This window comes from Muscardinus avellanarius (assembly GCF_963383645.1).
Source record: "Muscardinus avellanarius genome assembly, chromosome: X".
In the NCBI taxonomy this organism is placed as follows: Eukaryota; Metazoa; Chordata; class Mammalia; order Rodentia; family Gliridae; genus Muscardinus; species Muscardinus avellanarius.
The window spans coordinates 80,696,971-80,724,791 of NC_137792.1; the positions used below are offsets into that span (position 1 = coordinate 80,696,971).

The 27,821-nt window shown below is 36.7% G+C and overlaps 1 protein-coding gene across 3 annotated transcripts in view; it reads left to right on the top strand.

Moving 5' to 3' along the window:
- Positions 1 to 27,821, top strand: part of TENM1 (teneurin transmembrane protein 1) — a gene marked incomplete at both ends in the record, with an annotated part of 892,332 nt that overhangs the window by 272,319 nt on the left and 592,192 nt on the right. The gene's annotated exons all lie outside the window — the stretch shown is intronic.

Below are 27,821 nucleotides of genomic sequence, written 5' to 3' on the forward strand. Positions count from 1 at the left end.
CAGAGTCCCGCGACCCGGGCCCCATCTGGCGTGCCCAGCCCGCGACCCCAGCCCAGAACCCAGCGTCTTACTGGGTCTGGTTTCTCCAGGGGTCTGGCGTGCTACGTGCAGTTCGGCCGGGGCCCAGAGTCCCGCGACCCGGGTCCCATTAGGCGTGCCCCGCCCGCGACCCCCGCCCAGAACTCAGCGTCTTACTGGGCCTGGTTTCTCCAGGGGTCTGGCGTGCTACTCGCAGTTCGGCCTGGGGCCCAGAGTCCCGCGACCCGGGCCCCATCTGGCGTGCCCAGCCCGCGACCCCCGCCCAGAACCCAGCGTCTTACTGGGTCCGGTTTCTCCAGGGGTCTGGCGTGCTACGCGCAGTTCGGCAGGGGCCCAGAGTCCCGCGACCCGGGCCCCATTAGGCGTGCCCCGCCCGCGACCCCCGCCCAGAACCCAGCGTCTTACTGGGTCCGGTTTCTCCAGGGGTCTGGCGTGCTACGCGCAGTTTGGCAGGGGCCCAGAGTCCCGTGACCCGGGCCCCATTAGGCGTGCCCCGCCCGCGACCCCCGCCCAGAACCCAGCGTCTTACTGGGCCTGGTTTCTCCAGGGGTCTGGCATGCTACGCGCAGTTCGGCCCGGGGCCCAGGGTCCCGCGACCCAGGCCCCGGCTTTTGTGCGCCGCGCGCGACCCCTGCCCAGAACCCAGCGTCTTACTGGGCCTGGTTTCTCCAGGGATCTGGCGTGCTACTCGCAGTTCTGCCTGGGGCCCAGAGTCCCGCGACCCGGGCCCCATCTGGCGTGCCCAGCCCGCGACCCCAGCCCAGAACCCAGCGTCTTACTGGGTCTGGTTTCTCCAGGGGTCTGGCGTGCTACGTGCAGTTCGGCCGGGGCCCAGAGTCCCGCGACCCGGGTCCCATTAGGCGTGCCCCGCCCGCGACCCCCGCCCAGAACTCAGCGTCTTACTGGGCCTGGTTTCTCCAGGGGTCTGGCGTGCTACTCGCAGTTCGGCCTGGGGCCCAGAGTCCCGCGACCCGGGCCCCATCTGGCGTGCCCAGCCCGCGACCCCCGCCCAGAACCCAGCGTCTTACTGGGTCCGGTTTCTCCAGGGGTCTGGCGTGCTACGCGCAGTTCGGCAGGGGCCCAGAGTCCCGCGACCCGGGCCCCATTAGGCGTGCCCCGCCCGCGACCCCCGCCCAGAACCCAGCGTCTTACTGGGTCCGGTTTCTCCAGGGGTCTGGCGTGCTACGCGCAGTTTGGCAGGGGCCCAGAGTCCCGTGACCCGGGCCCCATTAGGCGTGCCCCGCCCGCGACCCCCGCCCAGAACCCAGCGTCTTACTGGGCCTGGTTTCTCCAGGGGTCTGGCGTGCTACTCGCAGTTCGGCCTGGGGCCCAGAGTCCCGCGACCCGGGCCCCATCTGGCGTGCCCAGCCCCCCTATTTTATATTTTTGAAACAGGGTCTGTTACGCCAGTGCGGCTGGCTTCGAACCTGCGCGATCCTCCTGTCTCTGCCTCCCAAGCGCGGGGATTACAAGCGTGCACCACCACACCCGGCCATGGAAAGTGATTTTAACATCTGAATATTTTTGCCTCTCCTCATCTTTAGTGGCTTTTCTTGAGAGAATAAGGGGCTAATTTTCTTTTATTCTCAATTTACAGGTACTTGACAAACAAGAAAAAATAATAGCAGCAGAAACAACAACATACTTTAATATATATCAGTCTTTACTGAAATTTTAGAAAGAAATATGCTTTTCTATTCTAAATTCATTGTAAGAATAATGATAAGGACTTCTGGAAAGATGGCAACCAAGGAAAGCAGTACATATCAGTCCTGCTGACAATTAATTTCTATTGCCTTTAAAACAGTGTCTTGACAAAAAGAAAAAAATAATTTTCAACAGAACACTGACAATTAAAAAGTACCCAAAACAAGATTAGAAGGCAGATCAGAAAGCAGAAAAGAACCCCACCCACCTTCAATGTATGTATGTAGCCACGGGGAACACAGCAGCCTTGGCAGCTCTATTTTGCCTAATTGTACTGGGATGGGTGGCACTACAACATCCAGAGACCTGCAGCAAAAAAGTCAATGACCTGAAACAAAGTTAGTGACTGTAGCTCATCTGAATTGTAAGCAGTCATCCCTCCCCCTGTTCACCCATACCCTGGCTACGATTTGCAGCAGTGGTGGACAAGATCACTATGCCCTCCAGAAATCCAGAGCAGTGCTCAAAAACACTGTAAGTGAATCAGCTCTCCCCTCAGGAGAACGTCTGGCACAGGCATGCATGCAGCAAACAATAGACTCACTGTGTCTGAGACATTGTGGTTCACCTTGGTGAAGGTGGAGATGGAGCCTGCAGTGGACACAGCTGAAGCGCAGATTGTCAGACAGCCCCCAGGGCCAATCAGGCAAAAAGGCCTACAATAACCAGGGTTTAGAGCCCTAGGATGGCCTCTGAAGATCACAGACCAGCCAATTGTGGTGACCAAGGAGAAGTCAGACCACCCCAGCCCTATCTATGGAGAACATGGACTCCACCATATACATTGGGTCTGGTCTTAGCAACATCCACCACCTATGTAGGCCAGTAGAGAAAGGGGCTCAGCCTCAATGGAATGTGTGAAGACCTGTGCTTGACACTAGATCCAGCCCCAGTGATACCAGCTGCCTACATAATAAGAGAAAGTCTCAGAGATAGGTCCTTTTTGAGAGCTCAGAGACCTAGGCTTGCAGCAGAACAGATGCCAATGGCACAGTGCCAGTGGCACTCAGTGCCTGCAAAAAGAGATAATAGGCCAGAGTTCCAGTCATTGAAGGAGACCAGAAAGAGGGCTATAAAATGACATCATCACTATACGATACAAGGCAAATGAGAGTAATTAAAATATGCTCAAGAACCTACTGTAGAATGTGAACTTTAAGTGACTGAAAAAATCCACACAGACCCAGAAGACCAAGTCTGTTCAGTATTAATATATTTGTAGGATTGTATTAGTTTTTTGTTATTTTGTGTGTGTGCTTGTTTGCTCTCTTCCTCACTCCTTTTACAAGCTTCTTCCCTCATATATATCCACTCTCTTCTTTCCATCCCTCTTCTTTTTTCTTTTTCTTTCATTTTTCTTGTGTAAGATACACTTCACATCACTATACTAAGTATATTGGTTACTAGAATCCTATTACATATTCACTACTCTAATCTCTACTATATATTAACCAAACTCAAACTCTCATTCTATTTGATTTCATCTACTATTTTATCCTATTTTTACATTTACTACTTTATTACCTTCCTCCTCAATAAAACTTCACCATTGAATACAACAGATCTTGCCTTTCTGTATACTAGCTGAACACCAGAGTGAGAGAAAACTACCAAAAGCAACAAAAATACAAACTTGAAAAATATGAAATCATGAGAAGGAGAAAGAATAAGGAAACAATGAGCTCCCACAACCCCACAAAAACAGAACCCAATAATAAAGAACTGTAGAAAATGCCAGAAGGACAAATCAGAAATATAACAGTAGAAATTATACAGGATTTCAAACAAAATAGGAATGACCTAAAATAAATAAATGATGCAATCATTGAAGTGAAGGCATCAGTACAAATGATAAGCAATACATTAGACTACATGGAGAATAGAATATCCCTCTTAGAAGATGATCATTCCAAAAATGAACACATAGTATTAATTTAGAAAAAACAATTGGACATCATAAATTGGACATCAAAGAGATATGGTACTATCTTAAAAGAGCTAATCTAAGAATACAGGCATAGAAGAAGAAATATAATCACCAACCAAAGGGACCAACAATCTTTTCAAAGAAATAATATCACATTTTTCAAACATAGAAAAAGAGGCCAATACACAAGTACAGGAAATTTATGAAACACTCTTTAGACAAGATCAGAAAATAAGATTCACCACACCACATAGTAGTCCAACTGACTAATGTAGATGCCATGACAAAAAATCGTAAAGGCAAAAAAAAAAAAAATCCCAAAAGATCAAGTGACAGTCAAAGGTAAATGAATTAGAATCACCCCAGATTTTCCAAACTAAGTCATGAAACCCAGGAGAGCCTGGAACAACATATTACAAACTCTGAAATAAAACAGCTTGTAGCCAAAGATTTTCTAACCAGCAAAACTATCTTTCGAGTTTAATGGAAAAATAATAATCTTCCTTGACAAACAAAAGCTGAAAGAATCTATCCCTTCTGAACCAGCACTACAGAAAATACTCAGAGATTAACAGAAAAGAAGAAATACGTAACAAATGCCAGAACCAGAGAAATAATAATTTCAATTGAAGAAACAACTAACCAAGAATAACAATCACTACCTCAAACAAAAATAAAAAATTCAAAATATTAGGAATTAAAATTATTTTTCAATAATTGCTTATTTTTAGGCAGTTTTTTGTCCAATATTATGCTTAAAAGCTGGAGCCACCTGTCTCTGCCTCCCAAGCGTGGGAATTAACAAACATGTGCCACCATGCCCGGCTAACTTTCTGTCTTTTTTATATGGGAAGTCTCTGGAAATATCTATTGGCCACAGTTTAGGGAAAGCAGTTTGATAGATTCCTTGTCTCAAATATTCAGGCCAGATTACTTCTGTTCAAGATAGTTGCATTTTCTGCAAGTACAGCCTGCTTATAAAGTTAAGCATTGCAACCACAAGGCTCCTAACTATGAAGACCAAGGATCTGAAACTTAGGCTGCACCTCATCTTCTTAATTCCCAGAGTCCAGTCCCACAATAATTCCCAGAGTCCAGGCCTAGTGAATGGTTTACTGAACTTTCAAATGGAAACCTAGCTTTTTGTCCTCAAGTGAAATCATATGCATAACCATAATATATAAAGTATAAAAGCAATATATTGTTAGTATGAAATTTTCATAGGTTCATATATATTATGTGTGATTCTCAGTACATAAAAATGAAACTAAGTTACAAACCTTTATCAGTGTCTTCAATTTGATTTGTTTTTCCTTTTTTCTACACAGAATCAATAAATTTACATAGATATATTAAAAAAAAAAAGCTGGAACCATGAATGATTATACCTTTGCTGATAGGTTGTTTGTGATTTGAGTGGATATTCTTTCAAGACTTTCTCCACATCCTAATCTGATAGCTCCTGAAGTAGTTAACCTAGTAAATTCAGTCCTTTGGAGCCCAAGTATAACTGTGACCCTGCAAAGACACTTTTATCATTTTCTCTGGTTCTCTCTTAAATATCTGGCTGCTCTACCATTTCCCTTGTTGTTACTACTGCTATGGAGCTACTAACTACTTCTCAATTAGGCTTACCACTAATATCTCCATTGTTATTGAATCCTTTATTTAACCTCCTTTAATCTCACTGACCTTGTATCTATAATTAGGTGTTATTTCTCAAAACAAAAAGATACTCAGTATTTCTTCTTCCAAATAAATTTTTTTCTGTTCTCTTTCTGTCCATCTTCATCTTACATTCTACCTAAAAACATTTTCAGTTAGTGGATGTTTTACCTACTCTAACCAAAACCCATCAGACTTTGGTTTCTGCCAGATATCTGTATTTTCTTTCCTCTCTTACCCTCACCTGAACTTTGCTAGGACTAGGTGAATCCTGTGCACATGTGCAGCCTATTCCATCACCAAGGACCTAATGATGGCCATCACCTCTGCTTTGGTTCCATGCAGAGCTCCTCCATGTGCAGTGCCAGGCCATGGAAACCTCAGCTTCATTTGCAGCCTTGAATTCCACTCTGTGCTTCTTCAGCTCAGAAAATCTGCCATGTTCTGCCTGGTCTCAAACTCCCTGCCACAAGGGAATTTATCCCAGTTACAGTGACTGCTCAAAACTTGAGGATCTCACTCTGACAATACATGGTGTCTGTGAAAAACTTTCATAAAGTAGCTTGTGGAAGAAGAAATTGGAGTTAATACTCCAATAAGGTTTAAATAGATTATATTAAGCTAAATGTATACAGAAAATATGACATGGTATTTTGTTTTTTTTAATTAATTAATTAATTAATTTTTATTTATTTATTTTTTATTGGTGCACTATATTCATACATCATAGTGGGATACAAACTTTTGTAGACATACATGCACACATCGCCCAGTCGGCCCCCACCCGATCCCCACCCCATTCTCTCCCCATCCCTCCCTCCCATGCTTGGCTTAGTGGTTGACATCTAGTATTATAGCAATTTATCCAAAATTAAAAATGATAATCTCACATAACAGTTTCATTTGTCTGATAGCAAGCTTATGATGACTTAAAGATAATATTTCAATATTTCTTTTTACTTTCTTTCTTACCAGATAATATTTTTTTCTATTTTTTAGGTGAAACTATGATATATTTATATATTTATTTTTCAGAAAAAAAATCTATCCTAATATGGAATATGGACTCTAGATACCCAAAACGATCTTGAAAAAGAACAAAGCTAGAAGATATATATTTTCTGATTTCAAACCATATAAAGCTACAATAATTGAAACAGTGTAGTACTATTCTAAAGGCAGATATATAAACCATTGGAGTTAAATAAAAGCCTAGAGCTAAATTCTTCCCTATATTGTCAAGTTATTTTTGACAAGGTTTCCACGAACATTTGGTGGTAGAAATAATAATCTTTTAACTAAATATTGTTGAAAAATAATAATTACATGAAAAAGAATAAAATTGGACCCCTACCTAATCCCATACACAAATATTAACTCAAAATAGATAAAAGACCTAAATATAAATCTTAAGACTATAAACTTTTAGGAGAAAATCTGGGTCATTAAACCTCACAACATTGAAATTGGCAGTGATTTCTTGGATATGATTTCAATGGCACAGGCAACAAAAGGGTATACAAACTCCCTAAAAATAAAATATTGTATATCCAAAGACAATGTAAACAGAGTTAAAAGTTACTAATAGAATGGGATAAAATATTTCCAAATGCTATATCTGAAGGTATATTAATATTCCATCTAGAAATCCTAAAAATTAACAACAATAAAGGCAAACAATACAATTTAGAGATAGGTAAAAGACTAACATAAATAATGAATCTCCACAGATAACCAATCTTAGTTGTCTGTTGGATGGAAAATCTTGTTTCTCTGGTTCTGATGTGTGTTACCTATTTCTTCTTTGTAGTTAATCTCTTTGAGTATTTTCTCTAGCGCTGGTTTTGAAGACATAAATTCCTTCAGTTTCTGTTTGTCATGGAAGCTTCTTATTTCTCCATCTAATTTGATAGAAAGTTTGCTGGGTAGGAAATTTTTGGCTGGAAGTTGTTTTCTTTCAGAGTTTGGAATATGTTACTCCAAGCCCTTCTGGCTCTCATGACTTGGTTTGGGAAGTCTGGAGTGATTCTAATTGGTTTGCCTCTGAATGTCACTTGGCCCTTTGTTTTTGTTGCTTTTAAGATTCTCTGCTTGGCTTCCACATTGGTCATTTTGACAATTAGGTGGCGTGGGGATCCTCTTCTCCGATCCTGTCTAAAGGGAGTTCTATAAGTTTCCTGGACCTGTGTATCAACCTCTTGCTCTATGTTTGGAAAATTTTCTGCTATTACTTCCTTGAAGAGATTGTTGATCCCTTTGGTTTCACTTTCTTTTCCCTTCTCTATTCCAATTATTCTTAGGTTAGCTCTCTTAAAATGGGCCCATATTTCTTCAATATCAGATTCCTGCTGTCGGATATTTTTTTCTAGATTAGAAACTATGCGTTCATTTTTGGAATGATCATCTTCTAAGAGCGAGATTCTGTTCTCCATGTGGTCTGATCGGTCGTTTGTGCTTTGAATTGAGGCCTTTACTTCATTAATTGCATCCTTTATCTCTTTTTGGCTCTCTCTGAGTTCTTTTTGAAGCACCTCTATTATTTCTACAGTTATTTTCCTGATTTGATCTTCTAGAAATCTCTGATTTTCTGTTTTATTGGGTTCTGATGTTGTGGGGTTGTGGGCATTCATTTCTCCATTGTTATTCCTCTTTCCCATGATTTCGGAAGTTTGTGCCTTCTCTGGGTTCTTCCCTTGGGTCACTATGACTTCACTTAAGGTGTTCTGGATCTCGAGTCAGTAGTATCTCAGACCCCACTACTCCTTTACTGGGTTGTATCACAGAGTCTCCGACCCAGAGAGTCGATAGAGGCTGCTTTAGACTGTGGGAGGGGGGGCAGGTTGCACATTCTCCTATGGTGTGATATCTCTGCCACTGCCACTCCCCCACTGGGTCAAGTCCTAGGAGTACAGTACTGGGATTTCTCCTCTGTGGCCCGCAATTTGACTCACTGTTCTTGAGTACGCAGATGTAGCTGTACTGGAGTCAGTGAATTCACTGCTGCTGCCGCCGGTGGCAATATGGCACCGCTGCTACGCCCTCGGCCATGAGGCTGTCTTATTTTTTCTTGGTTTTGAGTTCCACTCTGAATCCCTGCAGCGTGTGCTGAGCTCAGCCACTGGGAACTTTAGATGCTCCCTGCGCCGAGAAATCCCACCTGGCTGTTCCGCAGCGGCTCACCTCGGCTTCCTGTAGCCGTCAGGTGAACTAGCCACTGCCACCGGCAGTATGGCACTGCTGCCGCGTCCTCGGGCGTGAGGCCGGTGTATCTCCTCTGGGGCTCTGAGCTCTGTTCTCAGTCTGCTTTCTCTCTGGAGCCTGGTGATTTTTTTGTTTCTCTGGTGATGGTGTTTTCTGGCTATGAAAGGCGTTGATTTTGTGGTAATGGAGATTAGTTGTTAGCGGAGCTCTTAAGCCTCGCTTTTCTCGGTCACCATCTTCCCGGAAGTCCCCGGTATTTTGAATTTGACTTGTATAACACAATACTTCACATGTGCCATACATTAGCATGTATTTGGTTTCACTATACAAAATTAGTTATTGTATTAAGTAATATTTTTTTAAAATATTATTGATGAAAGGAAGTCATTTATTTAAATTTTTATTCATCTCATCTTACACTGTTTACTCAGAAGTCATTTAATCTTATAACATATTCCAGGTAGGGAGTGAATTACTACTGGCCTTCTCTTACTCCTTTCTTTCACTATAGGCAAAATCTCTATAAGATGTCAGGAGTAGTGACAATGGTTAAATGTGGGTCAAAAGGGAAGCCAAAATGAAATAAAGTGAAGTGGCAGGATTGCTATCCTTTATTCTTCTAGAAAACGTATAGTATGTCATTCCCCCTCTGAATTGTGTTAATATACTTGTTTTCTCTTTGACTAAGTATATGGGATATGACAGTTGACATTTTTTCTGTTTTATATTTATATTATAGTTTGAAGGACAAATAAAAATAATGTACAAATACAATAAATATTATCTAGAAGAGCAGGGGAATTATCAATACTAATTTGCATATTTGAGTTTGTGTGTGTCTCCAAATGTATTTTTTCTGGAAGTGGCTGAGTAGTGTAATTTCAAAGTTCACATATATACTTTCTCAAAGGAATTTATGATATCTTTCTGATGAACTATGTTATTTCACTATTTTTACATTCCTATATATACTTTAAATTCAAGACATTTTTTGTGCTAATGGTAGTTGAAATGAGGTGCTTCTACCTCTGAAATCTACATACCATAGCCCTTTTTGTTATTTATTTTGAAATAGGATCTTACATGGCTGCAGCACATGGCCCTCAAAGCTGCAATGCTCCTCTTTTAGCCTCCCAAATACTGTGAATGCAAGCACGCATCACTGTGGTAGGTTCACAGGATATATCTATTATTTATTTTTCAGTACTAGTGATTGAATTGAGGTACATTCCACCACTGATCTACACCCTCAGACTTTAATTTTATTCTTTAAATTTAAACAGGGTCTCACTAAGTTGCACAAAGCCTAACTAAGTAGGTAAGCCAGGCCAGTAACCTACAATCCTCATATCCCATGTACTGGGATTATAAAAGTGTGCCACCACACCTGGCTTCAAGATATATTTTAATTAAAACACAAACAACAACAAATGCTGAAAAGCATGTGGAGAAGTGGTAACTTTAATACATTGTTCGTGGGATTACAAATTAATGAAACCACTTTGAAAAAAATATAGAGGATCCGCAAAAGAATGGAAAGAAACCTACCATATGATCCAGTAATACCACTTCTGGGTATCTACCCAAAAGTATAGAAACCAAATTACCAGACTAAGGCATGCATATGTATGTTCATAGCCACATAATTTATCTATGGAGCCAGGCAAGATATCCATCAACAGATGAATGAAGTACAAAACTATGGTATATGTACACTGGAATTTTACTCAGCCATACTGAAGAACAAAGTTACATCATTTACAGGGAAATGGATGGAATCGGAGAACATTATGCTAAGTGAGATTAGTCAGTCATAAAAAGTAAAAAACCAAATGCTTTAATATGCATAAGCCAGAGAGACAAAGGGTCATAGGAGGAAGTGTAGACAAAGAAGGAGAAACCATAGATGAGCAAATAAGGTGACCTATACAAGGATGGGAGTGGGGAAGAAAGAAGGAAATTTCCTTATGTACATAACATACATTTATAATCATAACAAAGCCAATCAGTAAGCCATACATATGAAGAAGTGAAGGAGGGGGAAATTGTGTGATATTTAGGGAATTGCTAAATAATGATATGTGCATGTATTCCTCTACTATCTTGTACTCCACTTAATATATATGACTATAGTGCACGAGTAAAACTTGAAAGAGAAAAATAATAATAATAATAGTTATTATTATTATTATTATTATTATTATTATTATTAACAGTTAGGGTTTAGATATATAATGTCCCATAAAAGAGCTCACATACTGATGTTAAGAGGTGATATAAATATAAAGGTTCTCTTTTCATCACTGGATAAATCCATTGTGTATTTGGGTGGTAACCTAGGCCAGTGGAGTATGGCTGAAGGAGGTAGTGAGTCACTGAAGATATGTCCTTGCGTACAATGGCTGGGTCCATGATGAATCCCCTTTAAGCTTGTTCGCTCATTCCTGGCCTAACATTACTAAAGCTTGGAAAACTCTAGAAATCTGAGCAAGTCTCCTTCTTCTAAATTGTTCTCAGTGTTTTGAAGTCACAATGCTGACAATACTGACTGAAACAGTAACTAACATTAGTTTGCCAAGTATACCAGGTACTATGCTTAGCACTTGGTATATAATCCTTGTTGGATATACAAGCTCTTTATCTGTAATGTAGGTTAAAATTAATGCACAATGCTTTAATACGCATATTTTGTACATTATAAAGCAAGAAATCTGCTCTAAGTCAGGGTATTACTTAGTAAAAAGAACTGATTGAATGTCATTAATTTACAATGTGTCTCTTGGTCTTGACGCCAACATGATAGTTTCTCTTTATTTACTATGAAAGGTCTACTTATGGAAAACCAGACTTCTAAGTCAGAGTTTATTAAGTACTATTTTTATATATACTATTCTTGAATGTTTCTGAATATTCTGACACTTTAACCAGCTATCCACAATCCATTCCCTTATGGAGTTTTATTTGAAAGGCAATATTGTTTGCAGCTTGGGTCATTGAATAAAGCACCAGATAATATTTGTGAAAGTCTTTGAGGAATGCAGATGAAAGATGTGCCCCAAATACAAAGCCTAATGCTATCTTTAAGAAAATGTTTTTTCTTCACATACCTGTGTTCTAATGTCCAAGTTCTGAGGTGTTATTGCAATACATATTTTAGAAATACATGAATAATACCCTAAATCATTTAATGTAAGAAAAATGTAGTGAATTCATTCAGAATCCTTAAATGAAAAAAATAAAACTCTATCACCTGAAGTAAATAGAATTGAAAATATAATATGAAATTTGATAAATATAGGTTATTTGGTGTACCTTGGAGGAAAAATAAAGAATAGGAATCACTAGTTCTTATATTGATTGATGATTTTTTAATTTAGTTTTTATTTTTATGTGGAACATATTAAAATTGCATACATTCAGACTGTGTTTGGTGCCCTCTCTTCCCTGCTTCCCCTTCCCCTCTTCCCAACAATGAGTGTCCAGGTGAACCATACTATATTCATACTTTTACACATATTCAGATGTAGCTCCTCCATTAATCAACCTAAGCCTTCTTTATCTACTACATTTCAGCTTTTCTGAGGTTTCCCCTCCATTATTTGGAGTCCCTCTGGTATTCCTAATACTCTCTAGTTTGTGCTTATTAGAGCAAACATCTGTCCCTTCTCTTTCTGTGCTTGGCTGATCTCACTTAACATAATGTTCTCCAGGTATTTCCATATTCTTGCAAATTACATGATTTTGTTCTTCTTCACAGCTGAGTAGAATTCCAAGGAATCTCCACAATGATGTCTATAGCAGGTGAATTAGTTTTCATTCTCATCAGTTGAGTACTGCCCACATCCTCACCAGCATTTGTTATTTGACATTTTTATGCTTGTCACTCATAATTGGGGTTAGATGAAATCTCAGCAGAGTTTTGATTTGCATCTCCCTGATGGCTGAAGATGTTGAACATCTCATTAAAAACACTGCAGAAAATTGGAATAAAAGAAATGTATATCAAAATCATTAATGCAATATACAATAAACCCAAAGCCAATATCATATTGAATGGGGAAAAACTGCAAGAATTTCCCCTAAAATCAGGAAAAGACACCAATCTTTTTCAGTATAATCTTTGAGACTCCTGCCACAGCAATAAGACAAGAGAAAATAATCAAAGGGATTCAAAAAGGAAGAGATGAATTAAAACTATCCTTACTTGAAGATGACATGATCTTTTATCTAGAAGACCCAAAGAACTCAACCAAAAGACTACTGTAGCTGATTGACAAATTCAGCAAAGTTGCAGGATACAAAATCAATCTAAAGAAATCAATGGCTTTTTGATGCCAACAATGAGTCCACAATGAAAGAAATAAAGAAAACAATTCAATTCACTATAATCTGAAAACCAATAAAATACCTAGGAATAAATCTAACCAAAGATGTAAAAGACCTCTACTGTAAAAACTACAGAACATTAAAGAAATTGAAGAAGACCTTGGAAGATGGAAAGATCTCCTGTGCTCATAGATAGGCAGAATAAATATAAATATTAAAATGGCCATTCTGCCAAAAGTGATCTATAGATTCAATGCAATTCCTATTAAAATACCAACAACCTTCTTCATAGAGCTAGAAAAAGGAGTAATGAACTTTATATGGAGAAAGAAAAGACCCAGAATAGCCAAAGCAATTCTCAGCAATAAGAACCTGCAGGAGGCATCGCAATCCCAGACTTCAAATTATACTATAGAGCAATAGTAGTAAAAACAGCATGGTACTGGCACAATAACAGGTATACTGACCAGTGGATTAGAATAGAAGATACAGAAACAAATCCACACATCTTTAGTCAATTAATCTTTGACAAAGGGGCCAAACTCATACGCTGGAGGAAAGACAGCCTTTTCAACAAATGGTGTTGGGAGAACTGACTATCTATTTGTAGAAAGATGGAACTAAATCTTTGCCTCTCACCATGCACAGGAATCAACTCAAGATGGATCAAAGACTTAGAAATTAGACCAGAGACTGGGAAGTTATTAGAGGAGAGCATAGGCTCAACACTACATATTAGCACAGGCAGTAACTTTCTCAACAAAACCTCCAAAGATCGGGAAATTAAAGCAAGAATTAACAAGTGTGATGGCATCAAATTAAAAAGTTTCTTCTCATCAAAGGAAACTATCAACAACCTAAAGAGAAAGTCTACAGAATGGGAAAAGATTTTTACCAGCCACCACTCTGATAGAGGGCCAATATCCAGAATATACAAAGAGCTCAAAAGACTCTATACTAGCAAAACAAATAACCAAATCAAGAAATGGTCAACTGCACTAAATAAATGCTTCACAAAAAAAAGAGATACAAATGGTCAATATATACACTTTATTTATGGTTTCAATAATAGTGTTTTCAAGCTGTTGGCAAAAATTGGAAACTTAAAAATTCTAAAATATTTTAACCATAATAGTTTTAAATAACCAAGGATTTTGAAGACAAATAGTTTTCTCTTAGTTTACTTGCTATGTTATACCTGAATTTTATTGATTTTGGGGGGCCCAATAATTCATTATTCATTTAGTAATATTATTTTGTTTTTACTATATGTAAAAATCAATTTACTTATCATAAAACAATAAAGGATGCTTATTAATACACCCTAATTTCCAGATTACAAAGCTCAAGGCTTACAAAGTTTTGACTGCTCATTACTAAACTGATAGTAAATGGAAAGCTGTGATTTTATATCCACTTTGGGCTAACTGGATGATGTGTGCATGTATGTTTCCACCATCTTGTATCCCATTAAGATGTATGACTACAATCCTCCAATAAAAAATAAAAAATAAATCCACATTGGTCTGATTCAACATCTGTAATTGAATTATTTTACAATTTGGAAATTTCATATGTCTTTATTTAAACAAATTATGTACAGATGATACCACTAAATAAATCAGTAAAAGAGAAAGTACTCTATACTTGATGCACCTTATTAAAAATAAACAAATGAAACTATGACATTCCTCTAATTATCTTCTGCTTCAAATACAAGGTATTAGTTTACATGACTAGATTGATTCTTTTTTCTTTCACATCATTTATTTTGAAAATTATAAGCAGTCATATATTCATATGGTATGAATCCTACTTCATAGAAAATCATGCAGTAATTTAATAGTAGATGAAACTTGACATTTTATCCTATACGTGTGTGTGTGTGTGTGTGTGTGTGTGTGTGTGTGTGTGTTATTGTATTGGAAATTGAACCAAGGGTAATTCTGCCTCCAAGATAAACCCAAGTCTTTTTATTTTTTATTTTTATTTTTTTTGTTTTTAAACAGGGTCTTGTTAGCTTGCTAAGAGTCTTGCTAAGTTTCTAAGGCTATCCTCCAACCTGTGATCTTTCTGTATCAGCCTCCTAAATACTGGAATTATAGGCAGGCACCACCAAGTCCAGCTATCAAATTATGTTTTACATAGCACTTTCCAAATGCGGATGAGGCTGGGATTATGTAAAGCAGAAATCAGAAAATACTTTTTTTTGCACTAAGGAAGAGACACTTCTCTCTCTGTGTGAGTTACCAAAACCACCAAATGAGGGTTTGTCTTTGTTAGATTCAAGGGAGGCACAAAGAAGCCATGTACACATGCCCACATGCCAATTTGATTTCCATGTTGCAGTGCTTATTTGCTGTTCAGGAGTAAACCAAAGTAAAAGCAATTGCTTTGTGTGGTTAATCCTTTGTTCCTTTCAGCATTCCAACCATCATATGTAAAATGTTCCCCCAAGTACCTTTTAGAATATTTATTTAAATTAGCTTAACTAAATATTAAGTTCTTTAAGATACTTGCTTAAAGAAAGCATTCACCTCTGAAATATATTTTAACCTTTAGGAAAATCATATATATTTATTGCCCCATTCTTATACATCCAAATTTTTCTCAGCAGATGTTATAATGTTTTTCTTCTGTATATGCACACTGACTTTCTTCCCCTTAAAATAAGATAATTTTTCAGTTTTCCCAAGGCATCTATACAATTCATTAATCTCAACAATGGTGATATATGCAATCAATATTGTTTATTTGCCTACCACTGTAATATTAGATTCCACTAATTTGCTTCTTTATATGGACATTTTTTTACTTGATCCACTAGCTGACACATCTATATCAATGTATCAGCATATTTTCTAATTGAGCTGCTTTCTCATGACTTTATTAGCCATATTCCAGTTAATGAAGTCTCAAGTGCAAATATATACAAAATTAGAGTCTACATGTAAAAAGACATCATTACAAAAGAATTTATCAAATAACCTTTATGTATTCTGGGCAGTTTTCTTCCAGAATGTTGCATTTTGTTTGGGAAACCATAAGAAACTAGTTAAACTGGAGGAAGTTCAGGGAGATAAGCAGAAATGTAATAAAAGGAATGAATCCGATTTTGCAGAAAAAGAAGTTAAAATGCATCCCTTGGCATTAGCAAAGTTTATAAAGTACATGTAATAATAGGTCTTTGCATTGGCAACTCTCCAAAAAGTAGCTCTATTTAATATATCAATAAAACACTGTGTTGTAAACAAGAAAATGAAAATGTATAATATTAAGAATCAATAAAATTGGGTATGGTGGTGCATGCTTGTAATCCCAGCATTTGGGAGGCTGAGACAGACAGGAGGATTGCAGTTTGTGGACAGCCTCAGCTACTTAATGAGGCCCTTCACAACTTAGTGAAACTCTGTTTTAAAATAAAGAATAAAAAATATGGCAGGGGTTGTAGCTCAGAGGTAGAATGCCCTGGGTTCCGCTCCCAGTAATGCAAAAAATAAAAAAGAATCAGTGAACATTGCAGGCAGAAAAAAGTTTTCAGACACAGGCGGCCTATGCAATGCTAAAGTAGCTGGTAGGAAAGTGAAGAATTCAATCAAATAAATTATTTTATATCATACACTATCCCACCAAAGTGGCTATAATTTTATAAAACACAACTCAATAAATTCAAAATTCAAAATTTTTAAATTCATGCAAATTAATTAATAACAAATTTCTCCACATTCTCTCTAGCATTTGTTATTGTTTTTGTTTTAAATGACTACCATGCTAATTAAAGTTAAGTGAAATCTCAGGGTAATTATGATTTACATCTCTCTGATTGATAATGAGGTTGAACACTTGGTGGTACTGAGGTTCCTGTAAACCCTTCTACCTCTGGGTTACACTCCCAGACACCTATTTTTTATATTTTTATTTGGAAACAGGGTCGCTTAAGCCATCCAGACTGGCTTCGAACCTGCGTGATCCTCCTGTCTCCACCTCACAAGCGCAGGGAATACAAGCGTGTGCCACCATGCCCGGCGAGGTTGAATACTTTTTATACATGTATTGGCCATTTGAATTTCTTCTTTTGTAAAATATCTATTTAGTTCATGTGTCCATTTTTTATTGTGTTGTTTTCTTAGCACTGAGTTTCTTGAGTTCTCTATATATTCTAGATATTAGTCCTCTATCAGAGAAATAGGTGTCAAAAATTTTGTCCCATTCTGTAGGTTCTCTGTTAAGGTTCTGGATAGTTTCCCTTGCTGTATAGAAGCTCTTCAGTTTAATACAGTACCAAGTATTGGTCCTCCTTTTAGTTTCTTTTGGCTTTGGGGTCTTATTGAGAAAATTTTTACATGTACCTATGTGTTGTAGTGTTGGACCTATGCTCTTTTCAGGGAGTCACGAGGTCTGTCATCTGATTTCCAAGTCTTTGATACATCTAGAATTGACTCTTGTGCAGGGTGAGAAAGTGGATTTTATTTCCATTTTTCTGCCTATAGTTAACTAGTTTTGCCAACACTGTTTGTTGAACAGGCTTTTTTTCCAGTATATATTTTCTTTTCTTTTTGTCAAAAATCAATTATCTTTAAGTGTGTGGATTTGTTTCTGGGTCTTCTATTCTGCTCCATTGGTCTATGTATCTGTTTTTGTGCCAGTACCATGCTGTTTATATTACTATGGCTTTATGGTATGTTTTGAAGCCAGATATTGTGACACCTCCTGCCTTTTTCATGATTCTGAGAACTTCTTTGGTTATTCTGGGTTTTTTATTTTTCCATGTGATTTTAGGGACTGATTTTTCTATGTCTGTGAGTAATGACCTTGGTAATTTAATATTGCATTGAATCTGTAGATCACTTTTGGAAGAATGGTCATTTTTATGATATTTATTCTGCCTATTCAAGAGCATAAAAGATCTTTCCATCTTCTAGGCTCTTCTTCAATTTCTTTTTTCAATGTTTTATATTTTGTTTGTAGAGGTCTTTTACCTCCTTAGTTACATTTATTCCTAAGTATTTTATGTTTTTGTGGAATATTATGAATGGAAGTGTTTTCTGGATATCTTTTTAAGTGATTTATGGTTGGCATACAGGAAAAGCTTCTGAGTTTTTAAAATTGATTTTGTATTCTGACACTGCTGAATTTCAGTTCTGTAAGCTTCTTGGTTGATTTTGTTGAGTCTTCTAAATACAATAGCATGTCATCTGCAAATAGGGATAGTTTTAGTTCTTTTGTTCCTATTTGCTCTCCTTTGAATTCCTTCTCTTGCCTTACTGCTCTGTTTAGTCTAAATTATTATACTGAAAAGGAGTGATGATAGTGGACATACTTGCCCTGTTCCTGTTCTTAGGGAAAATTCTCACAGTTTTTTTTTCCCATTTGATATAATTTTGGCTACTGGCCCATTGTATATTGCCTTTATGATGTTGAGGTATCTTTCTTTCATTACAATTTTCTGCAGTTCTTTAAGCATAAATGGATATTGGATTTTGTCCAATACTTTTTTAGTGTGTAGTTTCTGATAATCCTCTGGATTTCCACACTATCAGTGGTAATATCTCCTTTTTCATCTCTTATTTTAGTAATTTGGATTCTCTCTCTCTCTCTCTCTCTCTCTCTCTCTCTCTCTCTCTCTCTGTTAGGTTGGTTTATCTATCATGTTTATTTTTTCTAGAAACCAGCCTTTGTTTTTGTTGATTTTCTATATTATTTTCTCTACTTCATTGATTTTCTCTGATCTTGATAACTTTCTGTCTTCTATTGGCTTTGAAGTTAGATTGTTCCTGTTTTTAAGGGCTTTGAGGTGTGTTATTAGGTTATTTATTTGGTGATTTTCTGTTCTTATGTGGGCAGTCAGTGCTATGAATTTTTCTCTTAATATGCCTTCAAGGTTTCCTAGAGATATTGATAAATTATGTCTCTATTTTCATTTGTTTCTAGGAATTTCTTAATTTCACCCCTTACCTCTTCTAAGACACACTCTTCATCCAGCAGTATGGTGTTCAGTCTCCACATGTTTATGTGGTTCCTCTCTGTCTTCTTACAGTTTCTTTCTAGTTTCATTTTACTGTGGTCTGAAAAGACAGAGGGGAGTATGTCACATTTATAATTTGCTAGTGCTCATTTGTGGCCCAGAATGTGGTCTATTTTGGAGAAGGTTTCATGAGCAGATGAGGAAACTGTGAACTCTTCAATAGTTGGGTGAAATATTATGTGTCTAATAGGACTATTTGGTTTGTGTTGTTCATTAGGACTGATGCAAACTTATGGATATCGGACCATCTATTATTGTAAAACAAATCATTTGTAGAATGGTTTAGTGGTGCATGCCTATAACCTCAGTACTTTGGAAGCTAAGGCAGGAGGCTTGCAGGTTTGAGGTCAACTTATAAATATCCTGTTCTAAAATTAAAAGGGCTGATGGTGTAGCTCAATGGTAGAATGCATTTGGTTCCATTCCCAGTGCCAAAAATAAATAAATAATTTGTAGCCTTCAGTCCTTTATTATAATGACAAGAAATCAATGTTTGTTATGTTTTGATCCTGTACTTAAGAACTTCTGACCTAGTGCAGCGGACCAAGACATAGATGGAACTTGAGAATCCCCTGAGTCTTTTGAATATTATTGTAACAGTGTGGACTCATCCCATTGTTCCAGATGGATGCTCAGACACATGTTCAACCAATCAGGTAGAAAAAATGGGACTCATTTCCTCCATCCCACTTGATGTCCATAGGTTCCCTTTTCCCCTAAATATCTGTTGGCAGGGTGGAATTTCATAGTAGTTTCCTTGCTAAACAAGATAATAATTGTTATTTGGTGGTACTAATAACAATAATGAAATATCACTTCAGTCTTTATTTGAAAATTTAGGGCAGGAGGTGAATGCATCCTAGTTACATGCTTTTCATTTTATCTTCTAGTAACTTTTGTCTTTTGCTTTTTATTTTCATTTATTCTAAATATAACCCACCCTCATTATTTAACATATGGTCATTTGAAAAATATTTTTCTAGAACATTAAACACAGTCATAATGTTTTTTTTATTTTTGCTTCGAACATTCAGAGTTTGATTTTCACAAATAACATTAAAATGAATTACACCCATTGCTTTTTGAGAAATAATATATGGTAGCCATTTGTAATATTTTAATAAAAATTAAGCCCTGAAAATAAAAACCTTGTAAATCTCCAGCATATCTCTTATTAATTTATTAAATAATTCAAAATCATTCATTACCTACTTACAAATAAAGAATAATATAGGTATCAAAAATAATACACCTACATACAACTGTAATTTGTGTATAAACTAAATGTGAAAGTTTTAAGGATTATTACTTTTTATATTTTCTTTCTGATATACCTCACTAGCTAATAATGAAAACCTCACCATCATTGTCAGCATAAGATAAAACAGTTTATTCCTAAGTATTTTATTTTTTGTGGAAAATCCTGAGTGGAAGAGTTTTCTGAATTTCTGTTTCTGTGGATTTATGATTGGTGTACAGAAAAGCTTCTGATTTCTTAAATTTGATTTTGTATTCAGACATACTGCTGAATTTAAAAGAGCTCTACAAATAAAATTATAAAACACTGAAAAAAGAATTCAAAGAAGATCTTAGAAGATGGAAAGATCTTCCATGTTCATGGATAGGCAGAATAAATATCATCAAAATAGCCATACTTCCAAAAGTGATCTACAGATTCAATGCAATGCCCATTAAACTACCAAAATCATTCCTCACAGACATATAAAAACCAGTCCTTAAATTAATTTGGAATAACAAACACACTAGAATAGCCAAAGTAGTTCTCATTAAAAAAAAAAAAAAACATGCAGGAGGAATCACAATATCTGACTTTAAACTATACTACAAAACCATTGTAATAAAAACAGCATAGTACTGGTACAAAAACAGATACATAGACCAATGTAGCAGAATAGAGGACCCAGAAACAAATCCACACACTTAAAGCCAATTGATTTTTGACAAAAGGTCAAAGAACATACACTGGAAAAACAATAGCCTATTTAGCAAATGATGTTGGCAAAACTGGTTAACCATATGCAGAAAATCGGAAATTAATCCCACCTTCTCACCCTACAGAAGAGTCAATTCAAGATGGATCAGAGACTTGGAAATTAGACCAGAGACCTTGAAGATGGCATAGGTCCAACACTGCAACACATAGGCACAGATAAAAACTTTCTCAACAAGTCCCCAAAGGCACAACAAACTAAAAGGCAAATCAATACGTAGTATTGCATGAAACTGAAGAGCTTCTGTTCAGCAAAGAAAACTGTCAAGAACCTCAGTTGAGAGCCAACAAAATGAGAGAAGATTTTTGCCACCTTCTTTTGTTTTCGTTTTTGTGTGTTTGGTACTAGGGAACTCAGGGACATTCTACATCTGAGCTACACCCCCAGCACTATTTTTTTTCTTTATTTTGCAAAAGGATCTAAGTTGCAGAGGTCCTCACTAAATAGTCGAGGCTAGCTGAGAATCTGTGATCCTCTCATCTCAGCCTCTAATGTACTGAGAATACAAGCATGCAGCACTATGCCTGGCTCCCTATTTCTTTGAGTGTGTGTGTGTGTGTGTGTGTGTGTGTGTGTGTGTGTGTGTGTATGTAGTACTGGAGATGGACCCTGAGGGAATTCTAACTCTGAGCTACACCCCAGGCTTACTTTTTATTCTTTATTGTGAAACAGGATCTCAATGATTGCAAAGGGCCTTAATAAGTAGCTGAGGCTGTCCAAGAACCACAATTCTTCTGTCTCAGCCTCCAAAATACTGGGATTACAAGCATGTACCACCATGCCTGGCCATGTTTTTTTTTAACTTGCCAAATTACTCTAGAAATATAATAAAAGTAAATCCATTCTATATTTTCAAAACCAAGAAAATTAGGTTAAGTACTTACTTTAGTTATTTAAGCAAACATTTACCCTCTCTCTCATTCTGTATTACAAAATTATAGGTGTTTGTCTTAATCTATATCAGAAAATTGATTGAGTTAACAGGCTCCATATTAGCATAGATATTCATTATTATGCTGAATGTGGGATAACTGCATTCTATAAATCCCATACAGTACACAACAATTATTGTATTCCCCTTATAACAGAGATGGAAAGAAATGGCTTGTATGTAAACTGCTTTGTGGGTCTTTGATTCATTGTTATGCTTGTAAAACAATTGGAGAACAGAAAATCTGGTGTATAAGAACCTAGAACACAGAAAATTTGAAGATAGGCATACTTTAAAATAAACATCAGTTTATGGGGAGACTGAAGTACAATTATCAGTTTCAGCAAAAAACATGTCAAAGGATTATAAGTGCTTCATTGTTAACCTTTATCTCCAGTGGTTTTAACAAAGACCAACCTAACTTACAAAAATTTACAGAGTATACTACCTTCCTTGCTGGTCTTAGTGAGATGACCATTCAAAGTCCTCAAACAAAAATACTTCATAATCTCAAAAGGTGCATAATGTTACAGGGTAGTGGGAGTCATGCAGAATTCAGTAGTTGAGAATAAATGGAACCTATGTAAATTAGAAAACACCTTGATTCATTGCTAGCCTTCTCCAAAAGAGATTCTGTGACTATTATTCTGCAGTCATCTGATTTATTTGTGAATTCTTCTCTTTGTGTCTCTCTCATTTTGTCTCTTTCTGTTATCTGTGTCTTGCTCAACAAATGCATGCACATACACAAATATTTGTTAAACATTAGTTCTTTTTTTGTGTGTGGTACTGGGGATGGAACCCAGGGGTATTCAACATCAGAGCTACACACCCAGACTTATTTTTTATTCTTTATTTTCTAGACAGGGTCTCACTGAGTTGCAAAGTAGCTGAGACTGTCAGCAAACTTTAATGCTTCTGCCTCAGCCTCCCAAATGCTGGGATTACAAGCATGCACCACCATGCCTGGCTAAACATTAGTAATTTAATAGATTTTACTTCTACTTTCAATCCATTTGTTTATTTTACTGATTAATCTACTTTTATTAAAGACTTGTGACACATTAATATTAAAGCAGTATTTTTTTAGCCAGAGAAATGACACACTATACCTATTTACTGTATTTTCTTCTGAAAACTAATGCCTTCCAATTTACCTTCCAATTTTTTTTAGTATTTAATATTAACATTGAGATTAGACATGGCCACAACCAGATGTACTTAAGAATAATTTGATGATCATTGAGCACTATGAAGTTAATGGATATTAGCTATAACATGCAATTTATAAAGCATCTTCTCACATAATATGAAAATTTATTGTAATAAGTAAGGGACTATAAAGTAGATATATACATTTAGACTTAGTAGTAATAATTAATATTAATAATAAACCTCTTTTCTTTCCTTGGAGGCTGTTTCCTTTTATACCCTCTCTGTTCTAGGTAAACAGTTCAGAAAAGCATTCCAAAGAACCAGAGACTTATAATTGACCTTCAAAGACTTGTCATAAATAGTTATGGGAATGATCTGATGGTTTTTGCACATGTAGATTACTATGGTTTCATAATTATTAATTAGTATTTTCTCATAAGAGCTCAGAAAAGTGGCTAAACACTAGCACAGGCACATAATCTTCTATACATAACCTTGGGTTTCAGTTTTCTTAGAATTTGGAATTTTTATTTTACAAAGATAATACTCTTTCTAATACTTTATATAATGTATCACCAAGAGCAGGTGATGGGCCCGTATCCCTTAATAAAATAAATGTTTTAATACATCCACTTTTACATGTATGAAATTTCACAAAATAAGATAAAGACCCTAAATATCTTCATATCTCTTGATGTCAAGAATTGCCACCAAAAAAAATTAGAAAACTAAAAACAACAAGTCTCAAAAATATGTTTCACTCTACAGCTGCAGATAAAAAATTGCAAAACTACTTTCCCCTTGTACAGTGAGCTAATGAAACACAAGCTAAGGACAAGAAGTGCAGACATTTTTCTTACCTTTTTCAAGAGCTATAGAATATATGTGTTCCTTTTAGTAACATATACCATATAGTAATTTTGTGAAAAACTTATTTGGGGCAATATCACAGTGCTCTGTTTATGAAGAAAAGAATGATTAATTTAGCACATAGATCTGGGAAAAATGAAAATGTGTCTAGTTTGGTGAAATATTTTAATAAAAATGATCTGTCATTACTGTTATACTGGCAATATTTATTTAACACCTACAGAAAATTATTTTGCATGTTCAATCATTTCTGCTATAATGCTTGTTTTGAAAATGTTAATTTGTTCCCTTGCAATTGGTATGTTTGAGAACAGTTTGAACTTAAGTCAAATTTTGTGTTTCCAGCTTTCAAAAGCACTATATGACTAGAAAACTGAACATAGCAGAATGAGCCATATAATAATACACAAAGTGAACACATGCATACTCCTCCAACATCCACTGGCTATCTCAGTTCACCACGTTTGCTGAGAGCCTTGCCCATACATATCTGGTGTTAGAACTTTTCTGTCCTAGTCAGATAACCCTCCTTCTGCCACTGTTTTCAAGCCAACTCACTATGTGCAAGCCTTCCACTACCTACTTTCACAAGCAAGCCTCACATCTTTTTAAAGGTAAAATGTCAGATTTGGTTTGGCATTCATGTACTTCTTAACCATTTATATGTATAAAACTGTCAATATTCTTATTAGATTCCTCTTTTAAAAATGTGTCACTAATGGTGTTTTTAGTGTAATACCCCAATATCACTTTCTCACCAGGTCTTTTACCCTGTGTGATTTTCATAGTTTTGTGATTTTTAGAAATGCATGCATAGTCTTGTAGCAGAACTGACTAAATGTGTTAATGAAATGTAAGAGGCAACACACTCTGATAGACACCTTGACATATTTCCACATGGTGTTTGTGAGCAGAGATACTTCATTTTCTGGTGAAAACTTTTTCTAACACATGATCCAAATTAAGATTTATTTGCAAAAAAAAGATAAAAAGGGGAAAAACTATGTACAACCGTTTCCCCCACTCACCTTCTGGAGACAAGGGCAGTATTGTTTCTAAAGGCTTATACGTCTTTTACTAGCTCTGCTGCATTCAAAATGCCTTATAGCTACACTTTGTAGAAATTTTCCCTCTGAGAGATTATCTTAACAAGTTATTTTAGGACCTTGAACCTGAAATTGGCTCCTCTCCAAGTATAATATATAGTTTGGACCTTTCCATATGAAGACTTAATTTACTTACAGAATGCTTTATAAGTATGTCTGTGTATCTACATTTGCGTAATCACCACTTTCCCCCTTTTCTCTGGCTTCTCTCTCTTGAGCCACAGAGTTACCAGAAATATTTGAAAGTGAGTGCATGTGACTCTTAAGCCCCCAGAGTTGTTGCTCTAGAGCTCCTGACACTGAACACTAAAGCATTTTTCATTAGTTTAATGTTGAGAAATCCTATTTCATAGAGCCAAAACATTAAATTACTTCATTTGGGAGGGAACAAGTGCATTCCCATCTTTTCCCTAAGATGAAAAAAAGAGCAAATCTGAGATAATTTATATTTTATTAGGGCAGGGGTCTGGATATATTCCACTCAGTATAACAATCCAGTAATGTGAAAATGTTTAAAGACAATATTAACCAGTAGGAAAACATTTGCATAAGAAATGTGGGAATAAAATATAGAGTAAAATAAATAAAACATACATACTTCTATAAAGACATATATGCAAAGTAATTCTACCTGCAGCAGAAAAATTATATTACCATGTTTGTATATTCTAATAAAATAATTTTTGTTGTTTTTTAAAAAAATATGTGAATTGCTTCTATTTCAAGTAAATCTACCATATGGTATATATAAGTGATCATGAGTGATTCTTTTGAACACCTACTGAATAGAAACTTTCTTTTGAACAACCGTGATGACAGAAACAGCTACTTAATTACTTTAGAATATGTCATAAATGTTGTTTGGGGGCATTCTGAACATAAATTCTAAAGTAAATTTATCTTTTTCCTCTGATCCAGGACTCCCATGCTTTGCATCCTTTTGTTCTTTGCCTTAGGTCATCAAATCCTTTCCTACCCAAGGCCTTAGATGGCAAATCTGTAGCTTGTTAATGTTACTCTTCTTCTTCTGAGGGAAGAGATACTGGGATTGAACCCAGGGGCACTCTAACTCTGATCTGTCCCTCCAGCCCTTTTAATATTTTATTTTGAAACAAGGTCTTGCTGAGTTGCTGAGGCTGGCTTCATACCAGTGATACTCCTGTGTCAGTCTCCTGAGTCCTGGGATAACAAGTGTACACCACCATGCCCACCCTCTTTTCACATATTCGAGAGTCATTTTTTTATTTTTTATTGAAGCATGTAGTCATACATTTTAATGGGGTACAAGATGGTAGAAGCATACATGCACACATCAATTATTTAGCCCTTCCCCAGTTCCCACCCTATTCTCTCTCTCCTCCCTCCTTCTCATGTTTGACTTACGGATCGACTTTGATATGATTATGAACATTCATAATATACGTTAGGGAATTTCCCTCCTATCCCTCTCAGTTAAGTCACCTTATTTGCTCATCAATGGTTTCTCATTCATCATGGCTCTGGGAGATACTCTGCTGAGACCTACAAAGGAGAAACCTACTTTCTTTGAAAAATCCAATAGATTTCCAGTGGCTGTATCAGAACGAGTGCCAAAGATAACACTAAAAGGATCATTTATAGGTCCTTTGAACCAATCCAATCCTTTTCAGTTGGTAAAAACTTTAGGGATCTTGCTCTGTACCCAACACTGTGCTCAGTATATTTGGTGTACAAGAGAAATAGAAAGTGACCCTGTTTTAAGAAACATGGAAATTTAAGAAAATTTATATTATTATGGGAGATAATATAAAACACATAGGATTTCAAGAAAATTCCTTAAAATTGAAAACTCAGGGGCAAAATCAGTAAATTGTATATCAGAGATCTGTAATATAGGGAATAGAACATTGAACAGAAAGCTAGATGTAGGTTCTAGAATTTACCATACCACAAATTTGCCAAGTGTCCCTTGTCAATTTCCTCATCTGTAAAGTGAAAAAATCTCCAAGGTCTGTTAGTTCCAGCAATATGTACTTCTCTGAGTCTCAGAAATTAAAATCATACTTCCAGTTTTGGTTATGAACATGATCACAAATGTTCTAAAAAACTAATAAGATATTAAATATTGGTGATGATGTTTTAGTAAATATAAGATTTGGGCTGAGCCTAGAATAATGGAGGTGATTTAGAAAGTTCATGAATCATTCTAAATATGCAAAGACAGCTGACCATCTAAATGAATCTTTTATATAAAATGAATAATTATCACTATGTTCCCTATTTTTAGTACAACTCAGATTTTCATCATCCAAGTTTATATAAAGGAAGTGCCACCTGTACTAAAAGATCTAGCCAAGAATTTGCCATGCTTTAGGGATAATATTGTTTTTAAGTACAAAACCATGCCACTGTCTTTAAAATTCATGTCTGAGGTAAAAGGATTGAAAGAAATAACTTCTCCTGTGATTAGTAACTGTTTGAAGTGGGTCTTAGCACAAACCAGATGAGCCCTTTGCTAGACATGGAAAGGTTCTGGCATTGTCTTTCTTTCCTTTTTTTTTTTTTTTTTGCTTTTTAATTCTCAGTCATTGGGGATGTAGGACAAAGCCATGCTGTCTACAAAGTTTATCCAGAATTTGTTGGTATTACAAGTAATTGCTTGACATCTATTATGCTTCTCCTGTGGCAGAGAGGTGGCTATCACCTACAATAGAGTTTTCTTTTTTCTTTTTCTTTTATTTTTTTGGTGGTGGTACTGGGGTTTCTGGAAACCCTTCTTCATCTGGGCTATACTCCCAAACCTACTTTTATACTTTTTTTTTATTTGGGAAACAGGGTCTCTTAAGCCAGCGCGGCTGGCTTCGAAACTACGCTATCC